This window comes from Bos javanicus, chromosome 2, assembly GCF_032452875.1.
Source record: "Bos javanicus breed banteng chromosome 2, ARS-OSU_banteng_1.0, whole genome shotgun sequence".
Lineage (NCBI taxonomy): Eukaryota > Metazoa > Chordata > Mammalia > Artiodactyla > Bovidae > Bos > Bos javanicus.
Window position 1 is genome coordinate 28323536 of NC_083869.1, and position 14613 is coordinate 28338148.

Below are 14613 nucleotides of genomic sequence, written 5' to 3' on the forward strand. Positions count from 1 at the left end.
TTCTAATGAGGTGGATGAAACTGGAGCCTATTATACACAGTGAAGTAAGCCAGAAAGAAAAACACCAATACAGTATACTAATGCATATATATGGAATTTAGAAAGATGGTAACAATAACCCTGTGTACGAGACAGCAAAAGAGACACTGATGTATAGAACAGTCTTATGGACTCTGTGGGAGAGGGCGAGGGTGGGAAGATTTGGAATGGCATTGAAACATGTATAATATCATGTATGAAATGAGTCGCCAGTCCAGGTTCGATGCACGAAACTGGATGCTTGGGGCTGCTGCACTGGGACAACCTAGAGAGATGGTATGGGGAGGGAGGGGGAGGAGGGTTCAGGATGGGGAACACATGTATACCTGTGGCGGATTCATTTCGATATTTGGCAAAACTAATACAATATTGTAAAGTTTAAAAAAAAAAAAAAAAACTATAAAACATTGACGAAGGAAACTGATGGTAAAAAGGGAAAGATATCCCATGCTCTTGGACTGGAAGAATCAATATTATCAAAATGGCTATACTATACAAAGCAACCTATAGATTTAATGCAATCCCTATCTAAATACTGAGGACATTTTTCACAGAAGTAGAACACATGATCCTAAAGTTTATATGGAACAACAAAAGACCCCACATTTCAAAGCAATCTTGAGAAAAAAGAACAAAGCTGGAGGTACCATGTGCCCTGACTTCAGACTATACTACAAAGTTACAATATTCAAAACAGTACGATACTGACATAAACCCAGACATATAGATCTATGGAACAGAATAGAGTCCAGAAATAAACCCACACACTTACAGTCAATAAATCAACAACAAAGGAGGCAAGAATATACAATGCAGAAGATGGTCACTTTCATAAGTGGTGCTGAGAAAACTGAACAGCTACATGTAAAAGAATAAGCTTAGGTTCAGGATGGGGAGCACGTGTATACCTGAAATTAAAAAAAAAAAATTAAAAAATTTAAAAAAATTAAAAAAAAAATTAAATTAAATTAAAAAAAAAAAAAGAAAAAAAGAAAAGTCATTCCATTAACATAAACTTGGGTGTGGTTGAAAGGGACTTGTTAAACAACAACACAAGATACTAGAAGCTAATTCTTATCACTGAGGACATTCAAAGGGTTTTAGGAATTCTGCGCTAGGAAGGGATAAAAGCTAAATGTAAAAAAAAAGAAAAAAGAATAAGCTTAGAGCATTTCCTCACACCAATACAAAAATAAACTTAAAACTGAGTAAAGATCTAAATGTAAGATCCAAACTCTAAAATTTCTAGAAAACATAGGCAGAGAACTTTTAGACATAAATTTTAGCAATATTTTTTGTGGTCTCCTAAGGCAAAGGAAATAAGAGCAAAAATGAACAAATGGAACCCAATTAAACTTATAAGCTTTTATTCAGCAAATGGAATCTTTGACAAAAATGAACAACCTGCTGAATGGGAGAAAGTACTTGAAAATGATATGACAAATAAGGAGTCAATATCCAAAGGATATAAACAGGTCATACAATTAATTTAAAAAAAAGTTGATTAAAACATAGGAGGAACTCAAAGAAGACATGCAGATGGCCAACAGGCACATGAAAAGATTCTCAACATTACTAATCATGGATATGCAAATCAAAACCACAGTGAGAAATTGCCTCACACCTGTTACAATGCTGCTGCTGCTGCTGCTGCTAAGTAGCTTCAGTCGTGTCCGACTCTGTGTGACCCCATAGACGGCAGCCCACCAGGCTCCCCCGTCCCTGGGATTCTCCAGGCAAGAACACTGGAGTGGGTTTCCATTTCCTTCTCCAATAAGTGAAAGTGAAAAGTCAAAGCGAAGTCACTCAGTCATGTCCGACTCTTAGCAACCCCATGGACTGCAGCCTACCAAGCTCCTCTGTCCATGGGATTTTCCAGGCAAGACTACTGGAGTTGGGTGCCATTGCCTTCTCCGACCTGTTACAATGGCTATCATCAAATCCTGGAAATGGTGTAGAGAAAAGGGTTCTCAGTGTTGGTGAGAATATAAATTGGTGCAGCCACTATGGAAAACAGTGTAGAAGTTCTTCAAAAAACTAAAAATAGAACTATCATCTGATTTAAGTAATTACACTCCTGGGTATGCATAAAAAAAAAAACACCACCACCTTGAAAACACTCATTCAAAAAGATATATGCACGCCAATGTTCATAGGAGTGTATTAACAACAGCCAAGATACAGAAAAAACCAAAGTGCTGTTGACAGATGACTGGATTAAGATGTGGTATATATACACACACAATGGAGTATTACTCAGTCACGGAAATGAATGAAATTCTACCATTTGCAACAATGTGCATGGACCTAGGCTGCTGCAGCCAGCACAGCAGGTAGGGATTGAAAGTGGTCAATGCATAGTTTGGGAAAAAGAAACTAGAGACAGAAGTAAAGTTTTAAAGATGGGACTGGGGGACTCAAGACCTCTTGGTCAAGAGCCCTGTTGCTTGGAGCCGCATCACTTTTATTTAGTGTCTTGGCAAGCAGAAAGCATCTGTTGTGTTACAATGAAGTCAGCCTCCTGTGTCCCTGGTCACGTCTCCCATTTTATTGATTACTTTAACCTATCTTTGTTATTTTCTTGTACAAGGGCTCTCACCTAGCTGGAGGTCATAGACCGACATATGCCTTGGGAAAACATCTTCACGTGTGCACAGGCAGTGCTCTGAACTTGCACTGACCTGGCGTTCCAAGGTCCGCACTACGTTTTGCCTTAGCTTAGCAGGGCATGACAACCCCAACTGATCAACCCAATGTACTTCTATTTGGGTTATGCTGTATTGCTATATTTTGCTTTTATTCTTTTCCCATGGTGATTTTTTTCATGGCTTAGCCAGAGCAACAGGCGGCTAATTATTAACCCTGGCACTAGGCAGCCCATGCTTACTGAGTAAGCTACGCTTATTGAAATAAGTCAGAGAAAGACATACACTGTATGCCATTACTTATATGTGGAATCAAAAAAACACATATATATAGGAAAACAGACTCAGATACAGGGAAGAAACTAGTGGTTACCAACAGGGAGAGGGAGGGACAAGGCACAAGATAGGGATAGAGGATTAAGAGGTAGGAGATACTAAATACAAAAAAGCTACAAGCATATATTGTACAGCACAAGAAATATAGCCAATGTTTTATGATTATTTTAAATCGAATATAATATATAAAAATTTTAATTAGTACATTGTATGCTTGAAAATAATACTATGTATCAACTATACCTCATTAAAATTATTTTGACATTATAAACCCTTGAAACTCTCAGGGATGCCCCAAAAGTCCTTGATTAAGACATCGAGAACCACTGCTGAGAACGAGAGAGACTAGAGTCCCAATATAACTGCATGGAACAGAACATGCTAATCCCCATAATCAGACCACCTACCAACATATACCTTCATGTGAATTATAAATAAATCTCCCATCTTCAGTTAGCCACTGTACTATGATCTCCATTTATGCCATCAAACCAACATCCTAAAACAATCATTTGACTGGCAGGGTTGTTTTTCTTAAAACAGTTAAGAATGAAGTGATATTTCTCATACAAAGTGTGAACTAAAAGTGGGATGTAAACTGCAGATTTAGAAAGCCTCCACTATCAAAATAAATGGGAGGAAGTGCCTCTTCTTATGGAAGTTAGGAATGTTCCCAAGCTTTCAGATCTGAAGCGTGCCTCTTTCATCTTGTCTGGTCCACTTTGCTCACTTAGGATACTTGCTGGCCCAGTAGGTAAATAAGTCCATGAAGAAAAGGAAGGTTTTTAGTAGAAAATTGATGTGATCAGAACAATGCTCAGAAAGATCCATCTCACAGCCCTGGACAAGTGGACTGGAAGCAGAGGGGCTAGCACTGGAACAGCCAGGCAGATAGAAGGTGCCCTAAGAGTCTGAGTGAACTCCAGGAGTTGGTAATGGACAGGGAGGCCTGGCGTGCTGCGATTCATGGGGTCGCAAAGAGTCGGACACGACTGAGCAACTGAACTGAACTGAAGACTCTAGGGGAATAGTAAGTCAGGATTAAGTCAGTGGAGAAGAGGAGGAGGGGAACGGATTGAAAGTATTCATGCCTGGATCACAGGTCCTACACCGCAACAGAGAGCCATGGCACAGAGCACAGGCCAGCTCTGCACACAGAATATTCCTTAGGATGACTTATCTTCAGAACCCTGCCTGCTGGTCCGGATCATATCAGAACATGCAGGATCCCTTTAAGTCTTTTCCAAAGCTGCCTAAAGCTGATCCCATGTTTCTCTCCCCGTAGCTGAATCAGTCCATTCTCCACCTACCCACACCAAGGGATCTGAAGCAGGTGGCACACTTGGTCACATCTTACCTCATAGGTGGCAGCAGTAAAAAGAACTGCCCCTCTCAGGCTGTCTGCATTATAAGCTCACCGAAAGTTCCCGCCTCCCAGTCCTGAGGAGGGAACAAGGGGGTCATTGCCCTTACCTGTGTCCAGGATATCCTTGGTGGTTCTTTGAATTTGTCACAGGTCCTCCTTCCTGCAATCTGGAGTGAAATATTAGTGTGCTCAGCAGTTGGAAGGATAAAAGTCAACTGTACAGACCGTTCACAATCTACCAGGTACACCTTTAAGTGCCTTATATATGTGAAGTTGTTTAATCCTCACAACCACCTTTTAAGACAGGTAGTAGTATTGTCCCCATGGTACAGATGAGGGACCCTAAGCACGGGATATTGAATAACTTGCTGAGACTGTATATCTAGTAACTAAAGGGCTTGGATTTAAACCAGGTCATCTGTCTCCAAAAGCCTGCATGCAGTCTTAACCGTGACATTCGACCATCTCAAATATGGTATCCAGGGATCAAGCCTGGGTTCCAGAGGATAGTCGTTCCCAAGAATGTGAGAAAAAGAAAAGGCAGGGAGGATTTGATATTATATTCACAGCACCTAATACTCAAGCAAACGGAAGTGGAGGGAAAAATCAATTTGATTCTTTGTGCCTTTATAGCACACGCCCCAATTCATCAGATCTCCTGTGTCAGAGATAGGATGGAATTGAATGCAAGTCTAAACTGATGAGTCTGGAATGCTGGACTATTGGTTTTAAATCCAATCAGGAGCTCTCATTTATAGCCTGCTGAACATCTGGGAGAAGTATTCCTGGTTCTAGGTTGCTACTGGGCTTCTAACTATGAAACAGAGCAGGACCCTATGGTTCTTTCCCTGACCATGTTTTCCCACCTGCCTTCTGTCTGTGAAAAAAACTTTAGCCAGAGAATAAGTCTAATCAGAGAAGTGAGAAAATGCACAAAGGAAAACTGTCCAACAAGAATAAGTAATAATAGTTTAGTCACTAAGCACAGTTAAGGACCTTTAGTTCCTCCTCAAGGGTTATAGATGATATTCTGAGCCATATCCTGTGAGCTGTCTTATGGGTTCTGAAACCCCTACCAGATGAAAGCAGTTAACTGACTACATGATGACCAAATCGAAGCCATGACATAAACTACTTCATTTTACACAGTTCTGAGGCCCCAAAGAAATGGGAACAAACGGACCCTGGAACTGAAAATTAACTGTACTTAAAACAATCAAGTTGATGCTGGTCAGACCACTGATGACCAATTTCAAGATGACTATCTGAGCTGACTGTGCTATTTCTGCATGTAGCCCTCTTTCCATCTATAAAAGCTCTTGTTGACTGACAAAGTGTGAAGGGAGTCAGCTTTTGGACAGGAGTCTGCCCCCCATCCCCATGCTAGCATCTGAAATAAAGCAAACTTTCCCTTCCACCAATCTTGCCTCTTTATTGACTTTTGAGTGGTGAGCAGCCAGACTCCACTTTCAGTTACAACTACACACTCAAAAACGAATCTCTCACCAGCGCCAAGCCTTCAGCGTGCTCACAGCCCAGCCTGTGTGCTCTGAGGACACCAGCAAAGCCCTCTACTCTCTCTCCACCAAAGAGCTGCCTGATAGCCAGGGTCCTCAAATCTCTAGGTTTTATCAGTAGATGAAATAATTTGGCACAGTGAGTCAAAGGCCAAAGGCCAGTGGGTGTTTTCTTTCCAGAATGATCCTGAGTTACTTGCTGAATCCATGTTTACGCCCTTAGCAGCCAGGCCAATTTTCTACATTTTAAAAATACTGACTCAAATCTTAACAACACTGATATCTTTTCCTCCTGCAAGAGACAGAATTTCCTTTCTGGAGTTTTCATGAAACCCTGACCATACTTTACTTTAGCACTTACTTAATCACCCTATTATTGATTGTTTAAAGAGCTGTTTTTCTACCAGATTATGAGCCTCTCTAAGGCAACTGTTACCAAACCAGGTGCTTTTTGCTTGACAAACAGCAAGCCCACACTCTGATACTGAGGTTTGCAAGTGAAGAGAGGGTCTATTTACAAGGCAGCCAAGCAAGGACACAGGAGAACAAATCTCAAAATCAGCCTGCCCCAAGGAACATTGGCTCGGGGTTCTATGCAGGTATAACCAGGCTACAGGCCCATACATGTTCTAAGGGCAGAGTTTGAGGTTCTTTGATGTCAAAGGTCATCGAGCTCAAACACTTGTGTGTGCCCAATTGGAGGGTCCGTGTTGCTATAACCCTAATATCTACACATAAAATTGATGCTAAAATCAGCACCAAGATTCCAAAAAAGCATCAGTGGGATATGCAGAATAATCACACTTTTAACCAGTTCATCTTGATCAAGATGATCAAGTTCCCAGAAAACAACACAGACAAACATCTTATTGTTTATGTGCCGCTGGGAGGACAGGCAAGTCTTCACACAACCTTCATTAGTGAAGGCAGGTGAAATGGATTTCACTAATTATTACCCACAGTTTCACAAAGACTATGCTCCATCTATCTTGGAGGCTCTGTGGCTTTATACATAGTAGGTTCCACGGCTAATGAAAAAAAGAATGAAAAGTGAGAATGAGAGGCAGATAATGGTGTTCAGACCTTTATATGATTCAAAATGTCCTGAGAATAACCCTCCTGTCCCCCAAAATCTCCTTCCTGGCCCTGCTTCTTTCTGTATGTGACTTTCTATCATAATTAAGGAGTTTTGAAAACATAAATAGCACTGGGAAAATAATTCCTCAACCCATAGCTATTAATATAAGATGGAAATATTTTTAAAAGGTGATTTGTGGGGTAGAGACTGTGAAAGATTGGGCTGTGATGATGCCCACACAGGTTATGTCAGGCAGAAGGGAAAAAGCCAGAGATGGTAAATGTCTCAGTAGGTGGAGGGGAAAAGAGTAAGGGGAGGGGATGAGGGAATTTAAGGCAAATTTCCTTACATCATAATTGTCTCTAGAGCTAGTAGTCCAGAAAGTAAAATATGATTATTCTGCATATCTCATTGATGCATTTCTGGAATCCTGGTGCTTATTTTCATGTCAATTTTAAGTGTAGATATCAGGGTTATACCAACTAATCTAATTCTCTTGGAAATGTGGGACACAGTGAACCAAACTGTTGAAGTGTATAATTCAGCACTTTCAAGGCCAAAGCAAATGCTCCTTAATTTTTTCTGAATAAATTAACTAATCAATTCACTGGATGAGCCACATTTCCTTTTCACAGCCAAATTCCAAACAGCATGATGATTCTTCAGTTCCCATTGGTAGTTTAGCCTGGATTGGGTTATGCTATATGACTTTGTGGCCTAGTGGGCACCTGGAGACCTCCATGACTGCAGGGACCTGGAAAAACAGAACATGGAGCTGCTGTGCACTGGAGATGGGAGGCTCATTTCTGCAGACTGCCTAGCCACCACTTTCCGCCCACTGTCATTTGCTTCTCCCCCTCCTTGTTGCTTACCTTCAGGGTCATTTACTCTTCCAAAGCCACCTGCTCCTCCTTGCCTTGGAGTTTCTAGGTGCCAGCTCTCTAAGGTTTGACTTCAAGACCTGCCAACTCAGAGCTGGGATGGCATTTCCCATCTGCAGCAAAAGCCATTTCAAAAAGCAGAGTGAGAGAGCCCTGGGCTTCTCACATCTTCCTTGATGGATGTGTTTGTGGCTGCAAAAACCAATTACTGAAGCTCAGCTGTAAGAAATGAAATGTATTTAGTCACAGGTAAAGTTCATGAACACGGTATTAGCTGCAGAATGTGTGTGGTGGCATCTTTTACAAATGAATGCATAGCCTTGATCCTGCTCCTTTTACAAATAAGCCATCTTCAGAGCGATACTGACGGCAAAAACAGAAGTGAGTCTATTGTCCTGGCAGCCTCAAAGCTGCTCAGAATAACGAACTATGGCGCATAGCACTTTATCTTCATCAGAATTTTCCTCTGCTTGTTTATAGCATCTGACATGCCCATATTCCCTTGGGATCAAACAGGCTTATAGCCCGGCAGGACAAACTCTTTGCTCCACACTTTCTGGTTTAATATTTGAAGCTGTTGCACCAAAAGAAATTTAATTTATTTTTATTCTTAATTTAATTTAATTTATTGCAAAGAGAGAACGCAGAAAGTAGGTGAGGGCACATACAGCTACCAATCTGACTCTCCCAGCACCAGTCCGAAAAATGACTGTATGCTCTCTTTCGACTACCCCAGAATGATGATTTGGGAAACCAAGGACCAAACTATCAGACTTAGTTCCCCTGTTTACCCTAGATACAAACTTTGGTGAAAAAAAAATTTTTTTTTTTATTGAGAAAGCAACATTTCACAAAGACTATGCTCCATCTATCTTGGAGGCTCTGTGGCTTTATACATAGTAGGTTCCACGGCTAATGAAAAAAAGAATGAAAAGTGAGAATGAGAGGCAGATAATGGTGTTCAGACCTTTATATGATTCAAAATGTCCTGAGAAATTGTGCTTCCCAAGAGAAGTTAAACCTGGCAGACTACTCAATATCAAATGTTACTCTAGGTAAAAAAGAAAAGCTCTTTAAAACAGATCTAAAAGGACCTTGAAGAGGCTTTGAGAAGCCAGCCTTTTCCTCCTTGGTTTGCCTCCCAACAGAAGGGTCGTGGACTTACCAGGCTGAGGGCTGGTTTCCACTGCCAGCTCTCTTATCCATACTGCTGGATGGTACTAGACTAATCCTACAATATTTTTGAATTGCTTTTAACCCTTTGTTCTTTACTTTCTACTTGGAGCCACTATGGAGATTAAAAAAAAAATGTCTGAAGAAGTTTAAACTTGAAAAGAGAATGTTAACGAAACTTTGCAAATGCTTGCAGAGACCTTCATCCACTCAATTCTTCTCACTTTTGGCCAATGCGTCAGTGCTTCCTTTGCTGGGTGGGAAAAAAAGCTTGTGTGTTTTCTTGTTCTCCCTCTAGTCTCTTCAAAATTCCATCTCTATATGAGTAGACTTTTTATGAGCTCAGGTGGTGTCTAGCCCGTCTTTCCCAGGATAATTAGTCAAACTGGATCCTGAAATCCACACTCTCTTCTTTCCCTCCATGACTCTGCTCCATCACATTGTCTCCTCCCCGGTATCTTCAGTGTCTACTCCTGCCTTGTCTCCCCTTCCCAACTGCCTGCAGACATGTACACACCTGTGCCTGGGAAGCTCTCCCAAGCTATCCTGCTACTGTACTTCTGCTTTTCCCTACCCAGACTCTTGACCAAATGCCACCCAGTATCCGCTTCCTGTAACAGTAATGCTAATAACAAGAAATGGTGTTATGGAACCAGGTTCATTTTGCCTGATGTACAGCAAGCTAAAATGCTAGGGTATCAAGCTCTGCAGCAGAGGGGGTTTATTCACAAGGCAAGCCAAGCAAGGAGATGGGAGACAGTCTCAGCTCTGTCTTCTAGAAATCAAGTGGCATGGGACATTTATGGGATAAAAAATAAAGAATCATAATGGTCTGGGGTGTGCGAAAAGGTGATTAGGAAAATGCGCGGTCGTCATTGTTGTGCACAGGCTTACCTAAGCTACAAGCCTCTGCATGTTTAAAAGAAAAAAAAAAATAAAGGCATTTAGCATGATCTGAGGGTGGAGTTTTTGGCTCTCTAACATCCAAAGATCACTGAGCATACACTCACGCATGCCCAGCTGAAGGGTCAGTGGTCTTATCCAGTCTTACCCAGTTCAGTTGGAACCAGACACAGCTGACTCCAAGTTCCTGGAAAACAACTCAGGCAAATATCTTATTGTTTAGTCTACTTTCCACCTGGAGGACACGCAAGTCTACTGTAGATGACATTGATTAGTAAAAGCAGGTGAAATGGATTTGATGAATGACTACTCACAGTTTCAATGATAAATAGCATTTGAGTGCCTACTCTGTGCCTATACATTAGGCAATGTATATACATTGTCCTTTAGCCTCACAAAAACCTCAAGAGTTAGCTGCTATTTTTATCATTATTATCTCCATTCTAAAGATGGAGACATGGAGGCATAAAGGAGTTAAACAACTTGCACAAGATCACACAGCAAGCCTGGAGACTCAATTGAAATCCAGGTGGTCTGCTCTCAGGACCCTCAGTTTCCACCACTATCTTGTACCTCTCTTTTGTTCTGCAGTCAGCCCTCCCAGCATTCTGAACCCATAGGCAGGAAGAGCACTGGTCTCATAAGAGCTGAACCCACTGACATTATCAATTTCTCGTTCTCATCAACCTTTCTGCAGTATCTGACGTGGTTCATCTTCTGTTTGCATCTTCTTTTTGACCCTCTTCTCTCATTTGGCTTTCAAAGCACCATATTATTTAGTTCTTATCCACTCTCTCTGACCTTTATTCTCTTCACTAGCTCCATTTTCTGCTCTTAATAATTACGAACATGCCAAGTTTTAGTCATTGAGACTTTGCCACTATCAATAGAAAGTCGCTCACCCCATGTCTTCGACTGTGTTAGCTGCCAATGAATCTTAGTTCTATAGCTTCAGTCTCATCATCCCTCCTGGCACCAGGCTTGAATGTCCAACTGAATGGGGAACTTTTCCACTAGATTGTATCACCTCTATTTTAAATGCAGTATGTTAATATAAATGAATCATATTTTCTCCAAGTTGCTGGAGCATTGTTCTTCTCTGCTCTTTTTCAAATGGTTCTATTACTTGTCTAGTCACTGGGCTTAAAAATGTGGATGTCATCTCTGAAGGCTCCCTTCTTGTTACCACTTAGCATTATCTACTCAAAATTAAGTCTTTTCAGTTCTTAGTTTCATGATGAACACAACTTTCTCTTCTATTTCATTCTCTTTCCAGTGTTAGCACCCTAGAAGATGTCCTTATTAGCTAATGTTTATCCTACAGTTTAAGACAGTCTCTGACCTTCTTGTCTCTCTTGCAAACCCCAATCCATATGGCTGGCTGCCAAAATGTCATCAATCCAAAACACTATTTGCATCACATTATAACCCTGTTCGTAAATCTAAAGAGGCTTCCTATGAGAAAAGCCCAAACTCATTAGCCTGGCATTTAATGCCCTCTCTGCTGCTGCTGCTGCTAAGTCGCTTCAGTCATGTCCGACTCTGTGCGACCCCATAGACGGCAGCCCACCAGGCTCCTCCATCCCTGGGATTCTCCAGGCAAGAATACTGGAGTGGGCTGCCATTTCCTCCTCCAATGCCCTCTCTAATTTGACCATAATTGGCCTTTCCCATTTTCTGTCCTCTACTCCAAGTCAGTTCTGCCTATATCCAAATATTTTCAGCTCACATTTGTGTCCACATCATGGCTTTCCTTTCCTGTGGTGATGCCCTTGCTTTTCACAGACTACTACCCTTTCAGGATTCAGCTTTGGTTCTTGTTTCTTCCATCAATATGCTATGACCACATTCTCCTAGAAATGATCTCCTTCCTCTGAAATTACAGTAATGATCATCTATGTTATCAATTTAGCACTAAGCATTTCCTGCCTATATTTTCATAGGATATGATCTCCTTGCCAACTTTTTTTTTTTTTTTAACACATTGTGCAGGTGTTAGATCTAGGTACTAAAATAGATATTTTAAAGTCATATTTTAATAATATATTGGGAATTAGGTATTTTCTCAGGGCTTTACAGATGAAGCAATTGAGTCTCTGAGAAGTTAAGTAAATTGGCTAAGGAAGCTGCTAACATGAATCTAAGCAGGGATTTTAACCAGGGAATAAGACCCTGAGGCCCATTCTCTTTCCGTTGCAGCATACCATGTCCTTTCAGCTGCCTGGAGTGCAATGACCCAATTTTATATCTTTTTGTATATTTCATGGTACCCAGCAAAGGTCTTGAATATACTGCTCAAAAATGTTTCTGTTTGAAAGATGTGCTGCCAAAAAATAAAAATTACCTGACATAAAAAGCATTAATCCTCCATAGAAGCCCCACCGTCAACACAGGGAAGAAGGAGCCTGGATCTGTCATAGTAGCCTCCTTGTCAGTTGGCAAGGCTGCAGCCCCAGTGGGTTCTATTAACTTTGTGGGCATGAACACACAGAGGTAGGGCTAAAACCTGAGCTAGTTACCAGCAATCCACTGTGGGCCCAGGGAGGCAGCTCTGTTGGGTTCTCCCTCTGGCAGATTTTGGGACCAGGACTTTGTACATGTTCCTGAGTCTGTGGGTTCAGGAGATGCAGCTCCCGTGGATTTATGTGCTGGTGGCTTTATGAGCATGCATGCATACAGTAACTTCATGAAAAAATTTGAATCACACCAAGTCAGCTAAGCTGCTACTGAATTCATGACCCACAGAAATAATGAAATAATTAATATTTGCTGTTTCAAGCTGGGGGGGGGGGACCTCCTTGCAAACAAAAATGCAGGACTGGGGAATTCTACCAAACATACAAAACAAACAAACATACTCTCAAACTCTCGAAAAAGGTTAAAGAGGAAGGAAGTCATTGTATGAAGCTACCAAAACCCTGATAACAAAACCAGACAAAGATACTACCAAAAAAGAAAATTACAGGTCCATATCACTAAGTATTTTTTTAAAAAGTAAGATTATAGCATCCAGCCCTATTATTTCATGGCAAATAGAAGGGGAAAATGTGGAACTAGTGACAGATTTCCTCTTTTTGGGCTCTAAAATCACCACAGATGGTGACTAGAGTCATGAAATCAGAAGACAATTACTTCTTGGCAGGAAAGCTATGACAAACCTAGACAGTGTGTTGAAAAGCAGAAACATTACTCTGCCAACAAAGGTCATATAGTCAAGGCTATGGTCTTCCCAGTGGTCACGTATGACTGTGAGAGCTGGAACATAAAGAAGGCAGAATGTCAAAGAATTGATGCCTTTGTACTGCGGTGCTGGAGAAGACTCCTGAAAGTCCCTTGGACAGCAAGAAGATTAAACCAGTCAATCTTAAGGGAAATCAACCCTGAATACTCATTGGAAGAACTGATGCTGAAGCTCCAGTATTTTGGTTAGCTGATGCAAATAGCCAACTCATTGGAAAAGTCCCTGATGCTGGGAAAAACGGAGGGCAGAAGGAGAAGAGGATATCAGGGGATGAGATAGCTGGATCGCACCACTGATGCAATGGACATGAACTTGGGCAAACTCTGGGAGATGCTGAGGGACAGGGAGGCTTAGGATGCTGCAGTCCATGGGGTCTCAAAGAGTCAGACGTGACTGGGCAACTGAAAAACAACATCACCGATGAATATAGATGCAAAAATTCTCAACAAAATATTAGTAAACTGAATTTAACAACACATAAAAAGGATCATATGCCATGATGAAGTTAGATTTACTCCAGGGTCACAGGATGGTTCAACATATGCAAATCTATGTGATATAGATCAGCAAAAGACAGATCAGCAAAAGACAAAAGCCATGTGATCATTTCAACAGAAGCAGAAAAAGCATTTGATAAAATTCAACATCCATTCATGATAAAAACTCTTACCAAAGTGAGAGTAGAGGAAACATATCTCAACATAATACAAGTCACTTAGGACAAACCGCAGCCAACATAATACTCAATGGTGAAAAGCTGAGAGCCTTTTCACTAAAAATCTAGAACAAGACAAAGATGGCATTTCACCACCTCTATTTAACAAAGTATGAGAAATCCAAGCCACAGTAATCAGACAAGAAAAAAAAGTATCCAAACTGGGAGGGAAGAGGTAAAATTTTCATTATATGAGATGACCAGTACTCTATGTAGAAAACCCTAAAGACTCCACACACAGGAAATTATTAGAACTGATAAGTAAATTCAGCATGGTAGCAAGATACAAGGTTAATATACAGAAATTTGTAGAATTTCTCTATACTAACAATGAGATACAGAAAGAGAACATTAAAAAAAAACCCTTTTAAAATCACATCAAAAAAATAAAATACTAGGAATAAACCTAACCAATGAGGTGAAAGACTTACATGCTGAGAACTATAAAATACTGATAAAGGAAACGGAAGGTTATTTAAGGAAATGGAAATATATCCCATGCTCTTGGATTATAAGATTTAATATAGTTAAAATTGACATTCTACCCAAGGCAATCTATAGATTTAATGTGGTTTCTATCAAATTACCATGACATTTCCCACATAACTAGAATATATAATCCTAAAGTTTATATAGAACCGCAAAAGACCCAGAACTGTCAAAGCAATCCTGAGGAAAAAGAACAAAGCTAGAGGTATCACCCTTCCAGACTTCAAACA

The 14613-nt window shown here is 40.7% G+C and overlaps 1 long non-coding RNA gene across 2 annotated transcripts in view; it reads right to left on the reverse strand.

Annotated features, from left to right (window-relative positions):
* LOC133259113 (uncharacterized) overlaps window positions 1–14613 on the reverse strand; it is a 72700-nt gene that overhangs the window by 28514 nt on the left and 29573 nt on the right. For both annotated transcript variants that reach the window (XR_009740266.1, XR_009740267.1), the window contains exons 3-4: window positions 7854–8081; window positions 4494–4553 (exon numbers count right to left, since the gene is read on the reverse strand). This is a non-coding gene — a long non-coding RNA (uncharacterized LOC133259113). The remainder of the gene's footprint in view (window positions 1–4493; window positions 4554–7853; window positions 8082–14613) is intronic.